The sequence below is a fragment of the Sinocyclocheilus grahami genome, unplaced genomic scaffold, assembly GCF_001515645.1.
Source record: "Sinocyclocheilus grahami isolate Dianchi unplaced genomic scaffold, SAMN03320097.WGS_v1.1 scaffold561.1, whole genome shotgun sequence".
NCBI lineage: Eukaryota > Metazoa > Chordata > Actinopteri > Cypriniformes > Cyprinidae > Sinocyclocheilus > Sinocyclocheilus grahami.
In genome coordinates this window covers 165811-182460 of record NW_015505740.1, presented here as the reverse complement: position 1 = coordinate 182460, position 16650 = coordinate 165811, and the positions used below count along the sequence as shown (strand labels likewise).

The 16650-nt window shown below is 40.0% G+C and overlaps 1 protein-coding gene across 5 annotated transcripts in view; it reads right to left on the bottom strand.

Moving 5' to 3' along the window:
• LOC107556245 (zinc finger protein 536-like) overlaps nucleotides 1-15991 on the bottom strand; it is a 177131-nt gene extending 161140 nt beyond the window's left edge. For 2 of the 5 annotated variants that reach the window (XM_016239309.1, XM_016239310.1), the window contains exons 1-2: nucleotides 15574-15990; nucleotides 10510-10543 (exon numbers count right to left, since the gene is read on the bottom strand). The gene's annotated coding sequence lies outside the window, so the exon portion shown is untranslated. The other 3 variants (XM_016239307.1, XM_016239311.1, XM_016239308.1) reach the window with 3 other exon arrangements.
• Between the last annotated feature and the right edge of the window lie 659 nt (nucleotides 15992-16650).

The following is a 16650-nucleotide window of genomic DNA, read 5'->3' as shown; positions in this document are numbered from 1 at the left end:
TGTTTGCTTTTCAGCAGGCCGGGGCTCCAGTCTCTCTGCTCCCCCTTCCATCCCAGTCGAGTCCAAGGCTTCACGCTAGGCCTCCCAGGAGCCCTTGGCCCAAACCATTAATCTATATAATGCCCTCAAAGAAGGAGCTTTTTCACACCACCGAGAGCCAAGCCGAAACAAGGGCAACGGCTACACCGTCGAGTCAGCTGTTCGGCCTGCTGTCAACATACACACACGCGCATATAGACACAACACGACAACACAAATAAACTATTCAACCTATAAACTTATCTGAAGGACCGTAAACAAGAAGAAACCTTGAATCGTGTACGATGCCCATGAAAAAACCCACGAGTCGAAGCCAGTCAGCAGATGGGGCAGCAGCTAAATCGTCTTGACATTCACCCTCAACATGACCAAGTGAACGCCAGAGCTTCAGCAGTTTCCCCTATCTGCTAATTTGGTTTTCCTTGACCCTGACGCACACACTAAAACACACATCTCAACACTTCCATTCACAGCGCACACACATACATGTTTAATTTCAGGTTCTCACCACATCTGAATTACAGAAAAACTGATGGTGGACAGAGGCCAGGCCCCGCCGGACTGATTAGCATCATTTAAGAAAGTGCGCAGCGCCGAGAAGACCGCCAGCCTACGAGATGGGTGGCCTCTCCCAGCACTAGAAGTCAATACCTAGTAAACTCATTTGAATTGAACAGAGTGAAAAAGCACTCCAGCGTCACGGCCACCGCATACATTTCCCCTCTCCCCTCCACATGTGTTTATGTATTCGTCTCTCCCTCTCTCCCTTTTACCCTTTGTTTCCCACTAAGTTCTTTCTACGTTGGTCACCATAGACTGCCGGCAGAGGTATGCATATACATTAAGAGTGGAACAATGTTCTTTTTCAGAGGTATGAAAATAATAGAAGGGAGAGGCGTCCCACTCCCTCTAAATTAGATAAGCCATGCAAATGGCTTAAAATTTTGTAAAGCTTTTGAGAAAATCCTACTTATGGTTGCGATTCTGTGCCAAAAAGTTCATCTGGCCTGTAAATTTAAGCGTGGATTACAAATATTCAAATCATGAGCTTACTGTTCAAATAAACATTTCCAACAGGGAGAAAAGTTGCAAGGCATACACTTTCAACATAATTCCCTGTCTGGCATCGCCTGCCCCTCACTCCTAATAAAACAAAACCTCTCCAAAAATTCAGGAGAGAGCGGGAGGGGGGGACAAAACAAAGGAGTTAAAAGTTTGCCTTTTAATTTTTCGTCAGACTGAATAAACACCGCTGATGAAATCTGTAATGAATGTAATTGTAACCACCTATACAATTGCAATCTGCTGGGTAAGAGAGCGAGACAAAAACGGAGGGAGAGAAATCTCAGGCGCAGCACAGGCTGGGAAAGTAGAACAGATAGTAGAGTTTATATTTGAAAGAAAAAAAAAGTATGAGTGAGAGAATCAAATGGCTTAGGCTGGTCAGCTGCTTGCCACATGGTAGAACTAACAAGAACTGAAGTCACAATGATTCCAGCCTGGCTTGAATGTCCTTACTCCCCTCTCTTACAACTCTCTCACTCTTTCCAAAACAGTGGGACCGACTCCGACTCAAACCTGGGTGCTTCTTAACACTTTAACCTTGACCTGGACGTCAGGTCTTTCGCTTCTCTTCTTCCGCCGAGAGAAGAAAAAAGAAAAGCGAAGGTCTTTTTGTGATGACAGCCGGTGCTACCCTAGGATTAGAATAGCCCCTATCATTCCAAAGTAAGAGTGCCATATTAAAGTCTTCCACATTTGCGAAATTGCAAACAGATGCAACTCAAGTACCTGCAAATAATCTGCCAAGACCAATTTCAAAAGGGAGATTTCCAAATATGTGGAAGTCATTAGGACGCGCATTATTTTTGCTATGAGCAGGAGGCTGGAGCCGGTCTAGAGGCAGATGGGTGCTGCTTTTATTTAGCCAGAAAAAAGGGCTACGTGTTGTTCCATCATAAATGAAGATATATAATGCCAACAAAACAATTATACACCAAATATTGATGATTCAAAGACAACAAAAGAATGTACGGTTTCCTTTTATCATTACCGACCACAATCTTTCATCTTTCTCTTTCCTTCTTCATGTTTCGCTATTCACTTCTGATAACACGAAACTCAAAGAGATCTAACGGTGATGTAAAGAGAAAATATTAAAGGTAAAACGCTTCAGATATCTGATTTATAACTGCTGTTGTTTTCTTTCTTCCTGCTCTTTAAGAAACTGAATCGGTTCCTCTTGTTGACTCCCTCTATCTCTCGTTTTATGTATCAGTCTTTCCTGTGTTCTCCAAATAGAGTTTTACCTCTGCATGCCTGTGCCGCATTCTCTAATTAAAAATGATTTTACCACCAAGCACTGCGACAGACTTCATTAGGATGTGTGTCGAACAGCCTCTCTGCTTCATACTGCATGGGATATCCCAGTCACATGCATGTTATTCTCTATTATTCTGTTTCTTGACATGTTCTCACATTAATTAAACAGATATTTCAATGGAATGAAAAAGTTTGATTCATTGATCAAATGTTATTTAGCATTTTTAGCCTCTTGAAAATGGTGCTCAAATTCAGCCTATAAACAGTATTCAGTAAAATTCATTAACCAGTAGATCACATTTCAGGCTTCACCCCCACAACTAGTGAGTGCATGTGTACCAGTTTGTAAATGCTTTGGGCTCAAGAAGAATTGAGAAATCAAGACTGAATGTTAAAGGCATAATTCACCAAAAAATGTAAAACATATTGTAAAATATTATTAATTTAAAATAACTGTTTTCAATTTTAAAATATAATAAAATGTAATTTGTGTGATGGAAAGCTACATTTTCAGCAGTCATTGCTCCAGTCTTCAGTGTCACATGATCCTTCAGAAATCATGCTGATTTGGTGCTGAAGAAACATTTATTTCTGTCAATGTTAAAAGCTGTGCTGCCTAATATTTTTTGTGGAAACCATGAGTGTTTTAGGATTTTGATGAACAGAAAGTTCAATAGAACAACATTTATTTGAAATCTTTTGAAACATTATAAATGAGTTTACTGTAAATTTTGATCAATTGCATCCATCCTTGCTGAATAAAAGTATTCATTTATTCCATCTTACTGACCCCAAACTTTTGAACTGTAGTGTATATACAGAGACATTCTTCAAAATATTTTCTTTTGTGTTCCACACAAGAAAGTCATACAGGTTTGGAACGGCATGAGGGTGAGTAAATGATGAATTAATTTTCCTTTTTGGGTTGAACTATCCATTTAACTGGTGAGGAATTGAAGAATGCAAAATGCCGTTTTTATCTCCCTCTTTCTCACTGCACCGTCCATATTCGTTTTCTGTCTCAATGTGGCTGGTAAAAAAAGAAAATTCTATAATTGAGCGGTACGGAACATGTGCCCTCCCCGCTCCAAGATGACAGATGGATTATAAAAACTTCAAAGGCGAGCATTTGGAGCACCAAGGGAGAGATGGTAGGTATTTGAACTATCATTCTTTACCCAGGAGACAATGGCTGCCTGACACGGCGTATACATCAAGAAATAGTGCAACCACATAGACATAATCTCCCTCTCTTGCTCTCTCTCTCTCCCTCCCTCCCTCTCTCTCTGCGATACATTAAACATCCTGTTATGAGTAACTTTCAGTCAGGCACAAAAAGGCTAAGGAGGGTTTGTAAGATTAAAAACAGTTCATGGCACACACACCATTCGGAAGACCTTCGTAACTGCTATATAATGTGACATACACAGGCATAAACAGCAAATTAACTTGTCATCCACAGCGAGAAGTCACTGAATGTTGTATTAGTTTTAGAGTCTATTTAATGAAACGCTACACTCATGAAGGCTATAGCTAGAGGAGCATTTGCCCCCCTGAATGAATCCAGCAGCCAGTGAAAGAGAGGTAGTGCTATCCGTTTCTCTCATCCTCTGCCGTGCTTTAGATATGGTTGTGATCTATTAAAAAAACATGGCCATCTGTCCAACTTCCTTCAGCACAGAGGCAGCCTATGGGCAAACTACTTTTAATAATATAGAGACAAGATGTGGGAATGCCACCATGCATACCTAATGAGAAGATCTAGATCCCCTACTGCAAATCACTACTGATTCTTATCCAAATCTGCCCCGGTGTGAACTTACTTGCTTTTGTTGCTGGTTGAAAACACACACACACTTGCACTAGAACACAATCTCATTTGTTCTGTGACTGTCGACTTTCAGCTTTAAGGATTCGTCTGCAGGATCTAGACCGTAGAAGTGAATTCTCAGTTGTTTTCTTAAGATTTCAATTCACTTCCTTCCAGTTAATTGGCACTTATGGGCCTTTTTATGAGACACTTTGCTTTAAAATGAAATAAAAATATAAAGTAACACTGTTCATAGACATAAACAGTCTGAAAAAAAACAAAAAAAACATTCTACACAAATAATTGATAAAGCATACCTGAAATCCAGACACGGCCCACTGAAGCAGTCACACTTATTCATCCTTGATTTATAAAGCTGGTTGACACTAAGCTTTGAGTTTGTGCTAAGAGGGCTGCCCTTTGACCTTTAGGATAACCCCAGTTTGTTTGTGTTTCTGTATGAATGCGTGTGGCTTCTGCGGTGGAGCGTGTAGTAATGCTTTTCTCCGACTGGCCACCTTTTCAGTGTCCATCAGGATTTCCTCACTAATCCCAATGGATCATCCTATCAGTGCTTAAAGCATGTTTATGTGTAATGGAATCCATCTTTCTTGTTTCATCTCACTCCACTGCTCCTCCCTCTGCAGAGTAATGAATAAAATGTAGATATCTGTGATTATAAAATATTTTTATGAACCTACATAAATCTATCTATCTATCTATCTATCTATCTATCTATCTATCTATCTATCTATCTATCTATCTATCTATCTATCTATCTATCTACCTACCTACCTACCTTTTCAAATATATATTACATGAAAAACATTATAACATATAACTAATTACCTAGTAACTACTAAATAACTAGTTAATAATGTTAGTTAGTTAATAGATGTATTATTACAGTTTTAAATATTATGGAAATAAATACACTAATGATGAAAAGTTAGGGTTTGCAAGATTTTTTATATTTTTGATAGTCTCTCTTGCTCAACAAGGCTGCATTTATTTGATAAAAAAATACAGTGAAGAACAGTAATATTGTGAAATATTTATATATTTAAAATCAATGTTTTTTTTCTTAATTATATAACTTTTAATTTATAATATAATAATTTAAACATTTTCTTGGGTGTCATTCTAATATGCTAATTTGCTGCACAGAAAAAAAAAACACTATTATCAATGTTGAAAAGTTGTGCTGCTTAATATTTTGCTTGATTTTTATTTATTTATTTTTTGGATTCTTTGATGAATGGAAAGTTCAAGAGCATTTATTTGAAAACAATGTTCATGTCTTACCTGTCAACTTTTGGTGAATTTAATGTGCCCTTGCTAAAGAAAAGTATCCATTTCTTTACATATAATATTTTTATATTTTAACTGACACCATCAAGAAATAATGCTTCTGATAATCGGCCAAGCGGGCACACGTATCAGCTGATATGATCTCAAAATGGCCAAATATCTGCCAACGTATTAATCATTTACCGGCTGTGATCAACAAATCTCGAGATATAGATCTTTGTTTTGTTAAACCCATGTATTTGTCATAAATGGCGCTATAGTGAGTTTTTGCAACTCACCCTCTCCAAAAGCAAGAATCCAGGTGCAATTTTATACCTTTAGCTTTTCCGCTCCTCTCGAACACCTGCTCTATTCCTCCACACAGTCCCACGACGCTGTCTTCTCTCTCTTCCTAGGCTTGGAGGTGTGCAGTAACCTCCCCTTGCTCATAACCAACTGACTACAGTGTTTGATTAAAAGCGCATTTGGACGGTAGAGAAAGAACCCGACCCGGCCTCCATAATTAAGATCACTTCTGAGATTACTCACGACAACAAAAGTGGAAAAAGCGGGGATCCGGCGGCCAAGGCGAGGGGATGAAACAGAGGAGCATGGGACGGGGCAGACCCCTTGTGTGCCTTGATCAAACATCCAGTCGAGGGGAGACGGACCCCCACGGCTCCCATCGCACAAGTCCTTCTCTGGGATACAAACAGATCCCGCTCCACATATCAGTAGGTGATATATTCAGTACACGCCAGCATTTCACACACGTACACGCACGGCAATTTCACAATAAATCCCAAATTAGAGGGAAAGAAATAACAAATCCTCCCAAATAAAGGCGCTAACACACAGACACATAGCACAGGAGCCAACAAACATTTTCGTATGCAATAACGCAAATACACACACTCCATTTTGGAGTAACAATGCTGCAGGTGCTGTTCAAGTCTAATGAAGACAAATAAACGTGCGAGAGTGCCTAGAAGTCACATAATAACAAATAAAGATCAATACTTCTCAGAGGAGAATTATTAGCCAGCTTTGTGAGTTTTAGCCAAAAGCCTCTGGGTGTGATTTGTTCTGTCTCACTCATAACTTCCCTTTTTCACAGCAGACACAGAAACCCCACATCACATTTCTCTTTCTCTCCTTCTCTCGTGCGCGCTCTGCTACGGCTGTGGTTAGGGCGCTCACTGAGGCGTTGCGAGTTAAGTGGCCTGCCCAGAGGGAGCGTGGAGCTACGCCGTGGCCCACCTGGGCCTTGATCCCGAGACCCCTGCGGTCAGAGGTCCATCTCCTTAACCGTTCCTCGGTGATGCTTCGCATTACCACAGCCGTCCTCAGCCTCCAAACCCAGCGCGGGAGGCCATTAATATAATCACAGGGATGTAGTGTGCGCCGGAGAGCCCCGAGGCTACGGCAATCAGCGGGGCTGAGTGAGGGCTAAGAGAGACTGAGGGGAGAGAGAGAGAGAGAGAGAGAGAGAGGAAGAAAAATATATAAACCGAGGAGAAAATCTCACATAGCTTCCACGTTCTGCGCACACTGAAACAGGATCGCGTCGGATCATCATTCCTGGAGACGCGGGACAAGAGGGGGGCTGAGGTTTGCACTTTAAAGGGGACCTCCCACGACGGAAAGTGGGAGAGAGAGGATCGGGGGAAGGGGGGGATCATGAATCTTTTCTGCCCAACCTTAAATCTCTCTAGTTAGTTGATCTAACGATGACTGGTCACAGTACCATCATCATGCAAATTTAAACAGAGATGATCTTTTAGCCGCCTGATGAGGGGGCCACACATACAGGAAAAGTGTTAATGATCAACAGCAGACCACAGGCCCCTTCCTCTGCGCCGATCACGTCATCGCCGCCTCGACTTGTTATGAAAGTCGCTCTTGCTCTGAAACAGCCGATATCCATAACATTCTGATTAGCGTCATGAAATTAATTCACCCTTAAGCATCTTAGCGAAATCCAACCCACATTTATGTATAAAAGTCCAAACTATAAATATCGTGTTTATATTTAAAAAAGCACAGGAAATGTATTTTACACCGTTTATGGAAAACACACAGAACACTTTCAGATGCAAGCATGAAACAAAATGCCATCTTGTTTCCTCAGACACAAAAGTACACTTCCAGTGATGTTCTGAATTGTTTAACTCCAAAAATGCATTTTTTTCTACAACAAACAGGTTAAAAGGTAACCCTTGTACTCGTTCGTTTGACCTCGGGAAGTTATGAAGGATGCTGGCAGTTGATCTGACACAAAGAAGTCATGCGTAAAAACTTCCAGAAGTGTAACTGAACTCGAAGCTGTCCTTTCTGAACATGCCTTCTATCAGGGGCGTAGATTACGCGGGGGACGCGGGGGACATGTCCCCCCCACTTTTTATAAAAAGTAAATTCGTCCCCCGCACTTTTTTATTGGAGAGTTGTGTTTACGACATGTTGAAGTTTTAATGGAGCGATGTATATAAATGCAGAATGATTTAAAATTAAAAGAGAAGATAGTCTATACATGACGTTCACGTTTCCATTGCCTTCTATATTTTTTCCAGTCTCCAGCCGTGTGGGTTTGGAGTGGATTGGATCGTCCACATTACCACAGGCTGATCTATACTGACAGCCTTATTTACAAAAACGTGGGGAAGAGTAACAAGGCAACTTACCCCACACTCTCTCCTTCACTCACTTAACTTCGCTTTCTCCCAATTACAACGATTGGCACAGACGCCATAACAAAAGAGATGAAACGGGCAACTTAAGAGACAGACAACAACACTTCGTGATCAAGACTGAAAAAAGGGAGCAGGCGAGATAACAAAAACAATAACAGACAAGAAAGGGGGAGAGGGAAAAGAAGCTGATTTGTGAAAATCGGCATAGATTGTGGGAGATGTTATGGGTAAGCGTCAGCAGGAGGGGAGAAACACATCTTAAGACTTAAAAGGTGTGTAAAGTAAGCTGAGCATCAGGGGAATTCTCTCTGAGAGCCCCTTTAAAATTCACCTCTGTATTAATGCAGATAAATAAAGGCAAATTCCCCAAAGTAAATACGGTTTAACTCTCACCTTCAGCAAGAGTTACTTAAAGTGCTTCTCACAGGACTGACAGCCCTCTACAAACAAAGCAACCAGGTGGCTGATTGCATGTGTATATATGTCTACAGGATTTAAACAATGCAATTATTCCCATACAAAAGATGGTATACCCTCCACCACAAACACGATAGTAACACAAAATGTATGCTTTTATGATCTTATAATATTCAATTTCAATGACATTCAAACATTTAAATTAAAGGGGGGTGGGGGTCTGTGTGGCTAACTTTTGTATGAAAAAAGACAAAATAAATAAATACATTTAATTAATAATAATAATAATAATAATAATAATAATTAGTGTTGGGCAACGATTAATCGCGATTAATCACATCCAAAATAAAAGTTTGTGTGTACATAATATATGTGTGTGTACTGTGTATATTTATTATGTATATATAAAGACACACACATACAGTATATATGTAGAACCTATTTACATGTATATATATTTATATTCATATAATTTATATTATATATAAATATATTTAATATATAAGCATAAAACAATTCTTAAATATAAACATGCATATGTATTTATGTATACATAAAATATACACAGTACACACACATATATTATGTACACAAAAACTTTTATTTTGGATGCGATTAATCACAATTAATCTAATAAACAATCCACTACTACTACTTCTAATAATAATGATAATAATAATAATAATACTAATAAAACCCAATTTATCATCTATTAAATGTGTGATATTCTCCTAAATTCTAAAAGTGTTGACCCTCTGAAATTGGGCTTGGCCTTAACCTTGGACAGAAATGAGCAGATATACAAATACTTACATACTTAATATTTGTTCTGGGGGAAAAATGTAGGAAGGTCTGCATACTCATATGACACTGAGGGTCTGAAGATGTGGCAATGCTGGTATGGCTAGAGGGGTGTGGGGTGGTTAACTGTCACAGAGGGGCATGTGTTCAAAGCCTGGAACGCTCATTAGCATTTGGACCTATTTATTTACTTTAAGATCGCCAGAAAAACAGTAAAACCCTATTAGAGCTTTAGGAGGAGGGAAATGTGGTGTTTTAAAAGTTCTAGGTTGCATGGTGTTTAAAGTCGCTAAATATTTGCAAAGAGCCATTTGGGTGAAAGATGCATTCATATTTAGAAATATAAAACTGTAAAATGTCAACTAAAGCACTGAGAAAATAAGTAAAAGATGCTCAGTGTATTTATAAAATCAATCATTAATTAAAACAAAAATCACCATTAAAATAATTATTATTATTTTGAATGGTTTAAAGTATATTAATTGTGAAAGAAATTCCAATATTAAGGTCAGGTATTGAATGATATGGCCCTGATGTGACTATGATTTAGTTCAAAGTAGCAGGACAGACGTGCAGAGGCATTAAAGAGCTTTGCAAACAGGCAGTCATGTCCCTAACTGATATCAAGCGGCAGTTATCAGCACTGCCACACACAGATCTCTCACAGCCTGTTCAAGAGCACAGCACAGATATGTTAAATACATCACCCTCTCTCTCTTTCAACATCTCTCTCTCTCCCTCTCTTTCCCAGTGCCAGTGCTTCCCTCTTTCCCCTCCGTATGCCATCTATCTCTCTCTCTCTCTCTCTCTCTGGTTAGGAGCTGCTAATTCACAGGGTCTGATCTGTCTGTAAGGCTGGAGACGCCAATGCTATCATTATCAGCCAATTCAGCCAGCCGTTAAATGGAGGAATCAGGAGACATTTGCTCTCCTCCACTATCGCAATGACATCATTACCGGGAGAATCAACAGCACAAGCACTCTGACCGTGTGTTAGTGTGACTGTGTGAGTGTGTGCGTGAGCATATGTGTGTGTGTGTGTGTGTGTGTGTGTGTGTGTGTGTGTGTGTGGTGTGTGTAAAACATAAAAGGGTCGTATTCAGGGGAAATTAGGGGGGAGTAAAAATAACATGAGCCTACCTGTGAGATACCAAGGGCCGGGACACACTGTCAGCTGAAAGTTCCCAAGTGCAGAGCATGGAGAGACAAAAAAAAAAAGAGGGAGAGAGGGAGAAGGAAAAAGAGAGAGTGAGTGAAAGAGTCGTTTGCACATACAGGGTAAATGGCAGCTCGCCGCTAGTTGTAGTACTACTTTTTTTTTTCCACACCCTCCCTCCCTCTTTTTCTGTCTCCTTTTGCCGCCCCTCTCCAACATTGCGCTAATAGCCACCTGTGAACCAAGCAGCCATATGATCCACTCCCAGGCCTCTGGAGTGGAGTCACCTCTGTGTTTTTCGGCCCCCTCCTCCAATGATAAATCATCATCGTTTAGCTAATATCCGTTTTTAACCTCTCTCCCTGATTAACAACACTCTTCCCCCTGGATACAAACCACTCCTGCTACAGTGCAGCTAAATAGCTCGCCTCTTTTCTTTTTTTTTCCCCCTCCCTTCGCTCTCTTTTCCGTATTCCTTTGCTCTCAGTTTCTCTTTCCTTCACTTTTTAAATTATAGGTCCTTCAAAGATAGGACAAATAACAATTCATTAACCATGACTGTCACGTCTGTTCGAAAGGGTCACTATCAGCATTTTAACCTTCAACGGCTCAAGAACAGGAAGAAAACACACACGCATTTTAATTAACCAATAAATACAATCCTAAGTCACAAATAAGCACGAAACAGATGTTATGGATTATAAAGTGTCTGGAAACACATAAATATACTTGTGTAAAAGCGTTGCGGTGATTATGCACACACAGCTACAGAGATGAAAAATAAATAAAATAACACATTGCACTTTTGATACGGCACCACTAGTGGCGGAGGCAAGAGAGAAATTCAGTCTGCGCAGATCTGACTGGAAATTGTCAAAATATTTGCAGCAAAGGAATTCCGACATGCGAGCGGCTTGGGCTCCCCTACAAAGGACCCATCTTCCCTGAGTAACAAGTGGAGGGAATGAGTGCCGACAGAGAAGCTAAAATCCCTCAGGCTAAAGAAATCCAGCTATTGTAGTAATAACCCCCGAGACCTAGCTGAGTATGTACAGCTTTCAGAGGTACTTCTCATCCAAGGGCCACAAAAAAAAAAAAAAAAAAAAACTTGATTGAAAAGTAAACATTTCATTTAAATGTTATATTAAAATCTATCATTGAAAAATAAAATTTTAAATAAAATTTTTATACATTTTAATCAGTTTCACTTATATTGTTTTTACATTTAAATGCAAAAATAAAACAAAAAATGTAAATATAAACATTTGAAATGAATATATGTTTCAATGACATTTTATCCCTCTTTTTGTGATATGGCATTGTGGGCCAAATCGATAGTCATCACAGGCCATAGAAGGACCATTTTTGTGTTCCCTAAAGAACGTCAGTGAGTAATTTTTAAAAGAGACACTTTTCTTAGTTTGAAGAATATTTAAAAAATTTAAAAAACCTTTTTCCACAATAAAGCACATTTTGGTGCAATGGAAAGGTTCCATGGATGTTAAAGGTTCTTTATAGAACCATCAACACCAATAAAAAAAGTGAGCGTAATTGTAAAATATTTTAAAATGTCATTAAACAAAGATAGATTCTTTTCTCAGGAGTTAACATCACCTTCCTCATCAAGGTCACTAACATTATTTGTTAATCCAACAGCATCATGTGAACGCCCCCAACAAATAAACGCGACACTCCTGGTGTTTAGGCGGATTCTTCCGCCACGAGGGGAAAGGCCTGAGACTTCAGAGCTGGAGAGGAAGGCAATGAGGGCGACGACGGGGTCGGTGTCTCCACAGCACATATCAATTAATACCTAAAAGCCGCGGCCTTGCCTGCCATACTGTCCCCCCCGAGTTGCCTGGCTAGAGCCCGGGCATCTGGAAGACAATTTCCTCCAATTAAAAGGAGCGGGGAGGCATTTAAGTGTGGAATGGCTGTTTGATCAAGTCTCCAAGGCTCAAGCACAGATCCAGCCGGCTAAGCTGGAGACTGACAGGCCTGAAGACAGAGAGAGAGAGAGAGAGAAAGATAGAAGGCTCGTCTCTCCTGCCCGCTGGCACTGCCCTGCCCTCGGCCGTGGCAAAGGCTGGGGAGGTGCACCTCCACACACCGGGGTTACTGGTGACGGCGGTGGCGAGCACGCAGACCTAGGGACACGCTAACGCTCTTGAACGCTGCCAAGTTCTGCCACACAACACACACTTTCCCTGCCGAATGAGTGCAAGACGCATATGTAAATGAGAGCGTACACACCAGGGAGGAGACATTTTGACAGGATTGGCTTGGTCTGTTTAGCCCCATCGAACTGCTATCAGTTGCACTGGCAGAGTGTATTCACAAGGGTCTTCATAACACCCTCTCTCTCACTGCATTTAAACGAGTTTGATATTTTTCCTCCCCCAAAAAAAACATTTTGTCTCATAGATGATAAATTCCATGTGAGCACGATATACATTTTCAGCAGCTAATGTGTTTGTGAAGACCAAAAATAAATTAATTAATAAAAAAAATAATCCTGCAATTAGCAATATTTGCAACATCAACAACACCTCTACGACTGTGGCTATCCTGTGCCTCAGCTATTTTTTATTATTTTTCTCATTAGTAAAATATATTTTTTTAAATGTAGCATAAAAACAACACACATTATTTAGCATAAAGACAATGATTACAAATCAATACTGTAGTCTAGGAACAATTTTAGATTAGTTCATAATTAAATACGATTCAAGCTTGCTGTTAAATAAATCACACATTTCACATAATACGATCACCTCAATTCTGATGGCCTCTCAATTGTAATGCATGACTATTTTCTCTCCCTTTCTCACTGTCCACAATAATCCAACATACTGTTTATTGATTTATTTATTTTAATTTATAAAGGAGCTTACAAGGCTATATTTGTGGTCATGTTAATGCTGGCCTTTCAAATGAATTGTGTGGGATTCTGAAAAGAATGTGTGACTTGACTACATCACAATGTCATTTCAAATCAGAAAAATGAAAAGAGCTGACAAAAATGTCTACGCCCAGACACTATTACAGACATAATATCCGTTAAACAATGACGGTACATCTGTGCCGCCTGCTATTTGTCCCTTTCTATGAACAATGAACCTGAGGAAAAAACTGTTATCTCATTTCAACATAATGAAAGATGCAAACAAACTAAAAGTAGCTGTATGTGTGCGTGTGTATGTCTGAGAGTGTGTGTTTTTAATAGTCTTTTCCTTAAGTACAAGTTTTGGGTCATCTCATATAAAGTGACAGGAGAAATCTGCACCTGGATCTGAATCCATGAGACAGCAAATCAATTCTGATAGATTTATAAAGACCTTTCATAAAGAATTAACCACCTGAAGTGCGCGCAATAGACGCATGATGCAATGTGTCATATTATAATTCTGACCCTGACAGTGTTATAATTTGTGAAGTAGCAAAATATGCGTAAAACAATGCGCGGAATGATTTTATTGAGTGTCGAAACGCAGCTCACAATCATGCCAACATACAACATTTTATCTTTTCTTCAATTATTCCCGCACTCATTCCTATCCCAATCTCCAATTCTTACAACTTTCTTGTTTTTTTTTCTCTCTCTCCATAAAACATCATTTCCCCAAGCGACAATGTTCGCAACAGTCGTTCAAATCTCCATTTCCAGGGGAGATGTGCGTGTGTTTTTTTCCGCAGATAAAAAGGTTTTTAAGTCTGATATGACATTTAGCCCTCAGTTGTTGAATGCCATCATAAGGCTTCTGTTCATAAGAGGTCGATCACAGCACAAAATGGCAGGTCTCACCGGCTCTTCCATCTCACAAGTTTTGACACATGGCATGCACCGGGTAACTTTGATCCTAATTCTCCAACCGATCTGTGTTCACTTCAGCTGAAATCCTAAACGCAAAGCCCTTGGGGCTGAAGTGAGAAAGTTTGAGCAGAGATTTGAGGAAACTTTCTTACAGCTCCATATCTCTGCTTGGCCAACGCGAGCGAATCTGGTGCGCATCCCTGGAAAGCTTCTGTCCACCTTACAGTAATAATGCGCGATGTGTCTTTACACTTAATTAAGAAAGTTAGCCTTGCAAGAGCCAAATTTAAAATACAACGGCGTGTATTTTTTATTTTTTTTCCCTTTCTTTAGAGTAAGTTCATCTAAGCGCGTGCAATGGCTTCCAGTAAACGCTTTCGATTATGAAGCCGTTTTATTACGCGACATCGACTTAGACAATTAATACTGCGTCTATTTCAAACAAATAGTGAAATAGAATAACACACACACACATCATTAGCACAAACTGACTTTTAGAAAGCGAATCGAGCGAAATCCATCCGCGAGCCTACTACTGATCTAGCCACTTCTTACCTTTAAATTCATCCGGACGCGTTGCGAAAGATTGTCTTCATTGAGTAATGAAGCATGTCCACATAATTGAGCTGATCATTTTCTTATACTGCTGAGGGGGTTAAAGTATAGACACACGCGCGCGCGCGTGCTTCGGACCTGTTATGATCGTCCTCTTCGCGAATCCGTTCCCCAACAGTTCCTCGCGCATCCCGAGTGATGAAAAAGCGCCTTTGAGTTTATTCTCGATATAAACGCGTTCATTGATAGCGATCGGTCAGCATCACAAGACATCCCCTCATCTGTCTGTTCGGACTCCCCCTATGTGGACGGTGAAACGCATTGTACCGTTAAAAAGACACTCCATTGTCGCCCATTCACAGAGAGCGCAGAGAGTCTTGCGGCATTTGATGGGACTAAAAGCATGAACCCTTGATAAAACAGCCCCGGTGCACGGAATATCATCTCGAATCGTCTGTTTCCCCCACGCGGAGAGACTCAAAGGCGAAATTCACTCCATCGGATCATCTTATTGACCTTGACTTCCCTGTAAACACTTATTAAAATCTGTCTATCCTCACTCACATTGTCAGCCCCGTTATTCAGACGAGGCGTAATTGGCTTTGATGCCTGTCGCCGTTTAAAGAACACCGTGGAAAAACACTACAAATAGCTGCAATTGCGAAATAAATGTGCTTACCTTTTGGGGAAAGTATCTGAAGTCTTGTATCCTCGAGAAAAAGTCCAGTGAGATGAGCGGAGAGCGCGAGCATCAGTCAGTATAAGAGAGAAGTAATGAGTGATAAAATGACGCTCATCTGCACTGTAACCTTGTGGCGTATTTAATGTAAATAAGCCGGTTATGTTGCACGCAATCACACACACACACATGCATGCACACAAACAGAGACCGGCCAAGACGCGACGCGCTTTTTTCGCACTCTTATATGCTAACGCGTCACACAGGAGCGCATATTTAAAACAAATGCACGAGAAAGCTTATCAGTCTGTAAATATGAGATGAAATTGCCACTCAGCGGGGCGCGTAGCCTAACCAACAACCTCCCTCTTCATCACAGAAAGAGGAAAAGGGTCCAGACAGCGGTCGAGACACGCGCTCAGAGATGTGGGAGAAGGTCCTCTGAAAAGGTACTTCGGTGAGGACATGAAACTTTGTTGGGGCTGAACTTCAGCGCTCAGGCCGATGTTGCTTTTCTACACGAGGAACGAGACGCAGAATAACGCAATTGTACATTCAGTGTCCCGGCAGCTGACAAAAGCTACTGATTCAATAAACTCTTTGTTGTGGGATTATATAATGATTATGTTGTAATTATGGGAGCGCTTTGGTAATAAAAAAAATAATAATAACAACAATATGGGAACGCGAGTGCATGTGACTTTGAAGAAAATGACACGGATGCGAGACTGATTTGATTATCGATCGGTTATTAGATTGATTCTATTGATTCTGATATATATCCAGATAAATCATAAGGAGGAAGAGGGGGGAAAGGCAGGTGGTTAAAACAATTAAAAACTTCTCCATTTCCCCACACAGCACATAGGCTATATATTGTGCCCAACAATTATAATTTTTTTTTTAATAAAATAAAATAAAAATCCTAGCATGCATTATAATTAGGCGCAATCTTTAAGAAATTATTAATATTATTTATGCATTTATGTGTATTACCATAACGCAGTTATTTTACAGCAGGACCTTTAATTAGAAAAATCAAATCAATAAGACTGATCATGAATGATTTCTGCATTA